The following is a 10940-nucleotide window of genomic DNA, read 5'->3' as shown; positions in this document are numbered from 1 at the left end:
GGGGTGGGGGTGGGGTGGGGGCAGGAATGTAGCTTAGTTTAAAGTGTGCTAGGCCGTAGAGGAAGGACGTGGAGCACTACAGAAGCAGCATGTGCTAGTGGGAGGCAGTTGTATGCTAGTCCTTGGTTTTGGGAAGATGGAATCTTATCTGTAATTTTAAAGGCTTACACAACACAAAAATGTATTTTCAAGGGGAAAATTCAGATGAATCCTTGCATCTTACACAAGGGAACTGGATGGGTAACTGTTATTAGTGCTAATGTGAAAATCTACTTCACTTGATTCAGGGGCATCTAAATGTACCATTAGCACTAAAAAACCTCAAATCAATTAATTACTGTTCATGTTTGTTCTGAATGAGGTAATGTTCTTCCTGCCGAGAAATAGTGCTAGATGACAGGAACACAGTGCAATTTCTGCATGGTGAATTTTTGTCCCTCTGATCTTACACCAAGTGAGAAGGACAGGACCTATCTGTGCTGCTTCAGCATGCAGTCACTGGCCATTTTAGGGCAGAAGGAGCAGATTTGGCTGTGCTCTGTTCCCTGTCCTAGGGTTTGCCCTACCTGCAACAGTTCAGCAACCCTTCTCTTAAAGAATTGGCTGTTGCAGTTGAACCTAAAGTGTTTGGTTGGGGGTTTTGTTGCCTTTGTGAAATGCTGGTGTTTCAACCCCAAGCCCCAAATCAAGGTTGACATATGGGTGATTCCCACAGCCAAGGGGTGATGAGTTTACCTTTAGGCTTCCCTCCAGGGTGGTGCTGGCCTGGCAGGGAGAGCCATTAGGTAAAGGAGCCCCAGGTGTCCTGCATTAAGTAAGCAAGGGTCAGGTGTCCCACTCAGGGGTAAAAGCTGGGACCACTTGCAGGAAGGGGCAGTGTCTGTCTGTCTGTCTGTGAGGTGGATGCAGTGTGTAGAGTTTCAAGTTGGGGAAGGACCTCCTGCCTCCCTGGGACTGGGCTCCAGTCAGCTCTGGCTTTTGTAAGCATGGGCTGTGTAGAGATTCAGTGTGTGGTTTCCTTGGTCTTATGTATTTGGTTTGTTGAATCAGTTGTCTCCTGTCCCTTCTATGGGAAACTGCATTTCACCATTTATTCTATCCATTGTTGGTTGTGTGGTGTCGTTGTTGGGGTCATTGGGATTGATGTCAGTTATGTATAATCTGACTTATTTGTACCCCCAGCACTTACACATTTACTGACCCTTTTGTATCAAATACAATTGGGGTTTTGGTTCATCTTTATGCTGGCTGTGTCCTTTATGCTAGGCCTAATAATTGGCAAAACGCTTTGCCAGTCTTTATGATCTACCTTCCTGCAGGCCATGTAGCATGGAAATCCTGAGCCATCGTAAATGCAGGGTGTAAGGAGGACTTCAGGGTCTTAGCTCCTGGAGGGCTGCTCACCAGCAAGACCACGTGGCTGGTTAGTGTTTGGAGCCATCATTCCTGCGCCATCCTGCAAGATGCTGGAGGCAGTCAAATGGTTCCCTAGCACCAAACAGCTGTTTCCCCTGGAGCTGGTTGTGCACCTCTGGCCCTGTGTGCCACTTGTAGTGCTCCACAGTGAGATGGTTTAGCTAGCGCAGAACTTACCTGCTATGGGGGACGAAAAGTTGGGCTGATGGTCCCGCACGCTGAATTGGGGCAACCAGGGGGTCTGGGGAACACTGCAGTGGGTGCAAAGTACAGGCTGAGGCTGCTGGTTTTGGTGGCAGTCAGCTGTGAAATGGCACCCAACAGCTCAGGGACCATGACAGAGGGGGCTGAGGTGCAGCTATGCATGCAGCAGTATCTCATGTAATCCTGGGCTTGGACCTGATGCTGGAGACAAATGTGAGGGTACAACCCTCTTCCAGCATTTTCTGTTGCCACTACCCCTGTTTAAAGCAGGGATGGTCTCCCACTGGGACCATCTCCATGGTCTCTTTAGACTTTTAACTCCTTATGACTCAAATTTCCCTTCTGTGCTAAGTGTGAATGGCACAGAAACTAGCACCAGCCCTGATATTGCAATACAGATGAAGGGGAGGTATATACACCCCTGTAGAGTTCACAGTAGCTCTTGGTGATGGGAGGTCCCACTCACTAAAAATTTTAAAAGTCTATTTTTTTTTCTCCCCATTGCCAGTTTTGATTGAAAATTACTTGTGCACTCAAGGAAACATCATTGTGTTGCCTCCTTGTGGAAGGAACATCTTTTTTCTGCTTCCATGAGGATTAAACTTTGCTTTGCATGATGTGCTCCTACTAATATAGGTGGGGGTCTCTTACACAGAAGCCCTTTTAAGGGGCATTAAGTGTTGTAAATAGATCTTTCATTAATTTCTGAAGCCTTCTTTATACTGAAACCCATGAATCATGCCAGCCAATGCCAGCTCGAGCTCTGATGGCCAATGGTTTCAGTGCTCCGCTTTGCAGGGAAAATCTCATAGATTTTTAAAGTTTTGTCCCATTATCATAAATTTTCACAAGATTTTAGATGGATTTGATACTTACATAGATACAGAGCATCTCTTCTGATCCAGTCACAGTTTTGGACTTCAGATTTAGTCTGGCGTTTTTAAGTGTGGCTCATAGACTTCTGGGTGCTCTACTCAGGGCAGGATTTCTCAAAGGAGTATTTTTTCCCACCATCTCTCAGTGCTAACAGGGAGATTCCCAGCAGGGATATTCCAAGGATATTTTTCATTTTTGTGCTGCTTCACATCTGGTCTAGTTGCCTTTCAGTCCTCAGTAGTTCCCTGAGTTTGTGATTTCAGTCTCATTTAACATCCTTTGCTATGGAAACTTGTGTAAGTGCCAGAGAATTGTGAAGCAAATGCCAATGCAGAGTTTAAGAGTGGGAGGGAACATCATGAGACACGATGTTTATGAGGGAAGTGAAAGGTGGAATTCCTTTCATGTAAACTCAGAAACCTGCATCAGTACTTTCATTATATCAAATTTTCTCTCCCTGCATGCCCTAGCCTTTCTCAGGTTCATATGACTTTGTAGTTTTGTTACCCTAAGTATCTAAATATTTTCTTAATTTATTCAAGAAATGAAGGGATTTTCTAAAAGAATAATGAGGATATTGTAAAGGAAACAAAGCCTGCTTTGCTAACACTGTCCTCTTCCTCAAAATTGGTGGACAGGGACTGAAAGCTGGGGAGGGAAGTGGAGGAAAGGAAGATGCATGTATTGCCAGAGCAATGGTCTTGCAAGAACCATGTAGCTGTTTTAATTTCTATAAAATGAAACACACTGTGCTCTAAAATGACGAGATTTCTCTCCAACCTATGAGAAGTTGCTGTTATTTAGTAACTCCAGGTTCCCCTGATGGTGAATTTCTATTAAATAAGGTGAGTCATGGAAGTTACAACTCTGTGGAGATCCAGTTCTGGTGCCTAGCCCCTCTGTCCCCGTATGGTACCTCCTGACTGAACAGTCCTGGCTACCAAGTGACTGATTTACAGCAATGCACTACTGGTAAGTGGAATGGCTATTCCAAAGAACAGCTGTTTCTGAGTCAGTGACAGATCCCACCAAAATGTTAAATATACCATTGCTCTAATTTCTGATTTAAAAGTTCAAATGGAGGTAAAAATACCTGCTTGGCACTTCTAAGCTACAGACGTTCACAGTTTGGCTGTGAGAGTTTTGCCATAGTAGGCATGACCACTTAATGCGCTAGGGTGACAGGCTGGCTAGCTTTCTGAACAACATTGTGACACTGGAAATAAAGTCACAGACTTTCATGTGGCCAAAGCAGGAACTGGTCAACCTCTCACAGCTTCAAATGACTAGAGCTGCTGTGTGTGCATCTCCAGCTGGAGAAGCAAACAAGTATTTCCCACCATAGAATAAATGAAGAAAGAAGGGTATGTTAGCTCTAGTAAGAAGAAACCACAGTACAAAAATAAAAATGGATACTGTACAGAAACCATTCCAGCCTTTGATTTTTGCATTAAACATAGGAAAACAGTGTGCTCAGTTTAAATATAAGCTTCAGCAGTGATTTGGAGGCCTAAGTGCAGTTACTTCAGTCTCTCAAGTTACTGGTTAGTTCCTTGTCGGTCTTCAAAAATACGTTACAAATCTCTCTGCTTCCTTGCCTGTACTGGTGCTGCTATTTGGAACAAACTCTTGGATTGAATCTTTCAGAGTTGCAGCAAAAATTGCAGTACATAGCACCTGCCTTCTGATGCTAAGCCCTGATTAACCTGGGTCAGAAGATCAGGGCTAGCTGGAGCTTCTGGGTTATAACCAAGCCTTTTTGCTTTTCTCTTTGGTGTAGTTGAGGAATAGTGTTTTTCTTATGAAGATTCATTATTGATGCTATGATCGTGCATCAGAAGCTGTATGGTATACTGTTTTTCCTTGAGATGATTAGCAAAAAGCTGCTAAGCTTACCTTTGTCAAGTTGAATATATATATATATGAGTTATATATAGAAGTTCATCTACCCTGACAGCTACTTGAAAAGCTGCAAACCTTCCTTCAAAATGTCTGCATTCCACAAATTCAACATTTCTTGTCAGTTCAGTCATCATGACACTTGGAAATATTTGACTTTGACCTTCTGGGTTGGGGTACGAAAGCCTTGCAGTGACTGGCAGCATGGTTTGGTCTCTGTGTAACTTCCAGTCAGAATTGTGGTGCAAAAGAGGCAGAAGGCTTCTGTCTTCTCTACCTAGAAAGGAGATTTGTGTGAACCTGAGCGCTTGAGATCCAGCACGGTTGTCTCTGTTAAGAGGAAAAATTGGTAGTAACAACCTGACAGGGGTTTGTGGGCTGGCTTGTAACAAGCCAAGACAGTATTTCATGAACACACGGGGATTTTCTTTGCTCAGGTAGCTGAATGGCAGACGGATGTATACTACTTCCTAACTGTTTCTGGCGCCTTTAAACACAAACAACCCAGACCATCTGTTTATTATTGGAAAGGAGCTGTGGCTTGCCAGGTCCTGGAGCTGCCCACCCTTGATTTTAAAGACATGATCAAAGCAGAGAGCCACAGCCAGCTCAGGCTTCTCAGGTTTCAGGCTGTGCTCACGGCTCTGACATTAACACGTTAACAAACATTGGGCTTGTTGCTGTCTTGGGGTCAGGGACTTGGTGATAGGTAATGGAAATCTTCAGCAAAACAACATGCAAGCCTGCATTACAGAGCACTTGAGATGCCCTATGGGTATGGGGTGAATGAAGGGTGACAAACTCCTTCATTCCCAAACAGGTGATCCCTTACTAAAACCACAATGGTATCCATGTCTGGGCACACTTCTGTTTCCTTTTAATGTATAAAGAAGGGGTGTAGAAATTCCCCAGGCTGAGGAGCTGAGCACTGCATTTAGCCACACTTCACCCAAGCCTTTGCTGCGAGCTGGGATTCTGGTCCAGCAGGTCTCTGTAGCTGGTAGATTTCTATCAGCAAACTCAGATTTTTTGGGAAGGAATAGAGTTCTCCCTGCTTGTCCCTTCCCTGCTTTTTAGGGGGGAAATTTGAAAGTTGAAGTTATAGTTGGAAGTATGAGAGGAATATCTGCCTGTCTGTTAGCATAACGTAGCCCCGAGGTACATACAAAATTCTGTCATCTGCACCCTGGTTTAAAAAGTGCTGAGAGGGCAGGACTTGCAGATTGCATCACCCTTGAAAAAGAGGTCTCTACCCTGAGGAATTGGCTCTGTTCCTGCAGCTTTGATTTTTTTTAAAATTTGTTTTGGTTTTTTAATTAGAAGTCTTTTTAAATTAATTTTTTTGAATTCGAGGTCTTTTTTCCCGTGCGTGCCTAGGCCAAATGCCATCTGTGATCCAGTCAGTGGAATATAAACTGGTGAGATGTAACTGCAAATATAACAGAGCGTTCTATACTGAACAAAAACCCTCCAGGTAAGTAGGCATCAAGTAATCTCTTAAAAATAGCTGATCTAAAAATAACAGTTTAGGGAGGGAGCTCTTCTGAAAAGCAGTTAAGTAGTTCATGTCTGGAGACCAAGGAAAAGAACCCCGCTCTATCTGCAATGTATCTTTGCTTTTAGGCAATAAATAAACCTTAGGCCAGAGGGCAGGGTCTCTTCTCTATCTGTTCATATGCAGAGCCTAAGGCAGTCTTAGTCTGATGCTTTTACCCAAGGAATTCAAGGCCATGTCCAGCTGACTCAGGAACATGGGGTATGAAATTGTGCTCCAGCAGGGCAGAGGTCTTGTGGAGTTCTCCTGCCTCAACCCAAGTCCAAAGCTTTGTCTCCCTTCTCCCAAGCTGTGTCAGCACTGGAAGTGGAAAAGCAGGTTGAGCAGCAGTGGGTATTGTACCAGCCCTGGAAGCTGTGTAGCTCTTCCAGTTCCAAAAGGTATTAAGGGGGTGGGCTCTCTATTCTAATTTGAGGTCATGAATAATGCAACTAGAAGGACCCCAGAAAAGAAATACTAGCCTAAAGCCAGCAACAAGACTTCAATCTCTTTAAATAAAGAACATAGTTGGCTTAAATCTTTCATAGTAGTGGGGGCTTTTGGAGCTGTGAGGATTGAAGCTGGGGGTGAGCGTGATAGCTTGGTGTTCCTTCTGAGGTGGTCATGTAGATTTATTGCATGATAGCATGTTCCTGGTGTAGGTGACACTGGATCAGGATAGGTCGTGTGAACACTTGCAAGCAAGCTGACAGCTGCCACAGACTGAGGGGAAGAACAATTTATGCATTTATCTATCACCCTGCCAGGTTTAGCTTTGCTTCTTTATCTCCAGGCTGGGGGACAATTTCCACTGCACTTCTACTCTGCTGTAGGCCCAAGAGGAAGGCCCAAACCCACTCTCTTACTGCTGAATAGCCCAAAGCAAAAAGGTAGTGGTGAAGAGAAGCCTTTCCTTTCCTCCTGGCATAACTGCCAGGCCTCCCAGGGAAACCAGCATGACTGTGAGCATTTCACAGTTCAGGAAAGAGCTCTGCCCTACTCAGGTGGAGTACTAGAGAAGAGCTGGAAGTCAACAGCTCTCTGAGAATTTTCTTGCCTCTTTTCAGCAGCAGCATGCAACTGTAGAGAGTTAGAGCTTAACAGTGTGTTTTTCATGTACGGGCACTGATACACACCTGGCTTTTGATGGGCTTTAGTCCTTCAGTTGTGAGTCAGCCAGAATGCAGGCACTAGAAGCAGACATTTCTTGAATAGACCTTAGCAGGCGGACAGACTTCAGCAGTCATAACCTCATAAAAAGAAATTATGGGAAAAAGTGTAACTACTGCAAAAACCCCCAACACTCCAAAGGCTTCAACCCACCCCACCATAACATATGGGACAGGTAATAAGACTGTCATCTCAAATCAAGATACACTGGACAGGATTAGAATGGAGCCTCTATTTTTAGTTATAAAGATGCTCTCCTAGAATTGATATGTGAAATTAATACCAAAACCATTGTTAGTCCTATGTCTTAGGAATGAGAATTCAGTTAAAGTAAAATGATATGCTGACAACTGCAAAAATGAGTTAGAGACTCCCAGAAGCAATACAGTGGAGAAAACTGCTGGGGGAGCAGATAATGCTATGTGTGAGCAGAGGGCAATTTCCTTCCAGCACTCCATGCTCTCTCACCTTCAGTTTCATTCTCTTCATCATAACCCCATGTACAAGATAACAGCCTTTTAGATTAAGGACATGACTCTGTATTTTGAGTCTGGCTGTCTGGCTTCTAGAAGAAACAAAGCCAATGTGGATGTGCTCAAGTTACTTTTGAACTCTTTGATCAAATCTGAGAGCTAGGTAATGGTATTGGAGCTGATGTGCTTGCTGTAACACAAGTGGGTTACTAGTCAGGAGAAAGCCTAGCAGCATAGGAAGTCAGTGGAGATGCCTCAGCTCTTAAGCACTGGAGGACTTCTAGTTGAGAGAAGCACATAGATACTGCAGCTGACGCTTCTCGCTGGACCTCCATACTATATCAGGCACAGGAAAATCCAGGTGAGAGGCCAGACTTTATTTCCTGTTCTCCTGGAACTATTTACTTGAAGGGAGGCTGGTAGCTTCATTTGGAAATTCCCTAAAGGCCCAACTGCATGAGAACGTGACAGACCCTTGGTGGATATTTATGTGTGTATAGACATATAGATAGATAGATAGATAGATAGTTAGATAGTTAGATAGATCGATCTACATTTATCTATATTTATCTACCCTTGGTGGATATTTATGTGTAGGTCCAGCTGTAACAATGTCCATCCAAATCCCAGAAGTGCAAGGATTGGAAACTTGCACGCTCCCTGCCAGAATTAAAGGAGTCTAGTTGCTGGCTGGTGTGTACAGTAACTAAGAAGCTGATGAGACTGTAGATCACTTGGTTCAGAGGGTAGAAATGAGAATGAAAGGGGGGAAACAGCAGGGGATAAACCAATGCTTAAAGGGTTATTTTGCCCCAAAGGGAGACTGAGAGATGAACCGAGGTAAGACCTGTCCTGTTACTCCAGTTGTCTCTGCTGTATGTGCTTCCTTCAAGCAAAGTGCAGGACTGCCATTGGGCAGCACTGTGTCACAGGCAGAGCAATTAGGATGTACAAAATCCCTGGATAGCAGGAATACGAGGCACAGTCATGGGTGTGGAGCCTTGACAAGAAATACGTTGCACAGTGGCATGTCTGGAAGAAGGAAATAGTTAAACCAGACCCAAGTAGTGCTTGGGTGCAAGACGAGAACTAAGTTAGTGTGCTTCGTGTTGAGTCACTTAATGCTTTTGGTTTATGGTTAGTGAATGGTGATGCAGAAAGCCTCTTTATAGGGAGGAAATGAGGCCCCACAGAGCCCTACATCTGCATCCACTGTGCTAAAAGCTTAAGCAGAAAAGAGAATAATATTGTTAGCATCCTAAAAAAATTTCTTTCAAAGTAGATTCAAGCAGCAGCAGATGCAAAGAGGATAGTCCAAAAAAGGAGAGAGGTACTATCACTCAGAGGGCTAGGAGCTGCGCTTCTGTGCCCATTCTAGCAAAGGCTCTCAAGGGGGAGAGACAGGATTTGGTACAGGACTGTAAGAAAAAAAAAAAAAAATTGGCTTCTGCTTGTACTGGAGTATCCCAAACATTCACATTTTCAAGCTTTTGCCACATAAAACTACTTTTTGAAGAGAGTGAGTTTCTCCTGATATCACAACACTCCAAGATATGGTATTAATAGATGAACTGGCTACCATGATTTCACATTGACTTTAGAAGTAGCACCTTAAAAAGTCAGATACTGCTGGCAGACCCACAGCAACCGATTTCTGGGAGGGGAAAAAGAAAAATAAGTCAAATTTACTGGCATGTGGTACAGCAGAAATAACATTTGGTCTTTGAAACTTCCTGTACCTTAAGGTGTTGGTTGCAGCAATCAAAAGGCTTAAACCCCTAGTTACTGCAAAGAGGAAGCAAAAAGTATTACTTGTCTTATGGCCAGGGAAGAGAAGGCCAAGAATTATTCAGATGCCTGACTGACCCACTTTTTGTAATGCAGACAACTGCTTGCTGTATGTAACTTTAACCTGTCTTGAAGAGTAGTTACCGGAGTACAGTTTATGGGGTTGGGGTAACTTGTTAGGTGCCTACTTGACTATGCATGAGAAAGACAAGTAGGATAGCTTATACACTGACCTCTGTGTTCACTGGGAACCTGAATCAGCAATAAATGCTCTGTGATAGTTCGGTCCAAACTCTGCAAGGCATTAGCCTTGCAGTTACCACTGTTGGGAGACAGTAATGGCAAGGAGGGGTATTTCAGTTTAAGTGGAACTGATCCTTTAGAGGGAAGTTTGCTGGTTTGAATGAATGCCTTTAGTGTGGCAAAACATGAAACACACAATGCCTTTTTATGTGGTCCTGGAGACTTAATTGCAGCAAATCTGGAGGGACTAGTAATAGCCTTCATCTGACCAGCTAACACAACTGGATAAATCAATGAGTTTTAGGGCAACCAAACCCTTTTTTGGGGGGGGTTGCACAGGTATGGTTTGGGTTTTTATTCCAGGTAAACAAGTATATTCCCCCAAGTAAGCTAACCCAGCTCTGGCCTTAGTAGGGATCAGGATGGATAATATACCTAGACAAGGGAGTTTGGAGATGCTCCTTGTGTGTCTGCTGTCGTAATGCAGCTTTTATATCTTTTCCCTCTGCAGCTGAGCACACAAAGGACACAGCTATAGGTGAAGAGATGATGGTCATGCAAAAAGTTATTTGAGAATGCCAGGTGTGCTGGAAAATGTTTTTTCTTCCAGCCTTCCTCAGCCCTTTGCTATTTGCAGTACCACCAGCAAACCTCCCTGGTCTGGAAGGAGTGGAGATGAGTTACCAGTTGAGTTTCTCATCTCATGGGTTCAGAGAGCTGTTTTTCACATTTGTTTGCCTGAAACCTGAAAACATTCATTCCTGGGGTAAGCGCAAGAGGTTACCCTTTGCTTTTCCAGAGCAAAGGCTGCTAAAGACCCCTGTCTGCAGGGTTTGAGGGGAACTTCAGAATGGGAGTCCAGTACAGCCTGATCCTCCATCTGTCTTAGTCTCTAGAGCTGTGAAGTAAAACACATACAAAAAATAGATTTAAATATATTGATATTCTTTCTTGCTTTCAGTTTTGAGAACAAGGGGTTAGTTCATTGTGAGGAAGTGAACTCAAAACACTTAAGTATGCAGACTACAAATTTTGGCTTAATCGTGTCTATTAAACAACAGAACAATCTTTGTATAATTCAACAGTGAGAAAATCAACCTTGTTTGTGTCTCCTTAGCATCTCTTCTGCCCTGGGCACTTCCTGCTGAATAGAAACTATTCAGCTGTTGCTCTGTTTACATGTACTAAATTCAGTTCTAGCTATTGTGAAAGAAGGAAGTGAGTAGACAGAGTTGCTTCCCTGTTGTGTGACAATGGGAACAGACTGAAAAGACATTAACTTGTTAGTTCTGCTGTTTATGAAGACAGACTTTTTTCTTCATTTTATATAGAGTTTT

The sequence above is a fragment of the Athene cunicularia genome (genome assembly GCF_003259725.1).
Source record: "Athene cunicularia isolate RWA chromosome 3 unlocalized genomic scaffold, athCun1 chr3_part1, whole genome shotgun sequence".
Taxonomy (NCBI): domain Eukaryota; kingdom Metazoa; phylum Chordata; class Aves; order Strigiformes; family Strigidae; genus Athene; species Athene cunicularia.
The sequence above is the reverse complement of the archived record's forward strand: the minus strand, read 5'-3'. Positions refer to the sequence as shown.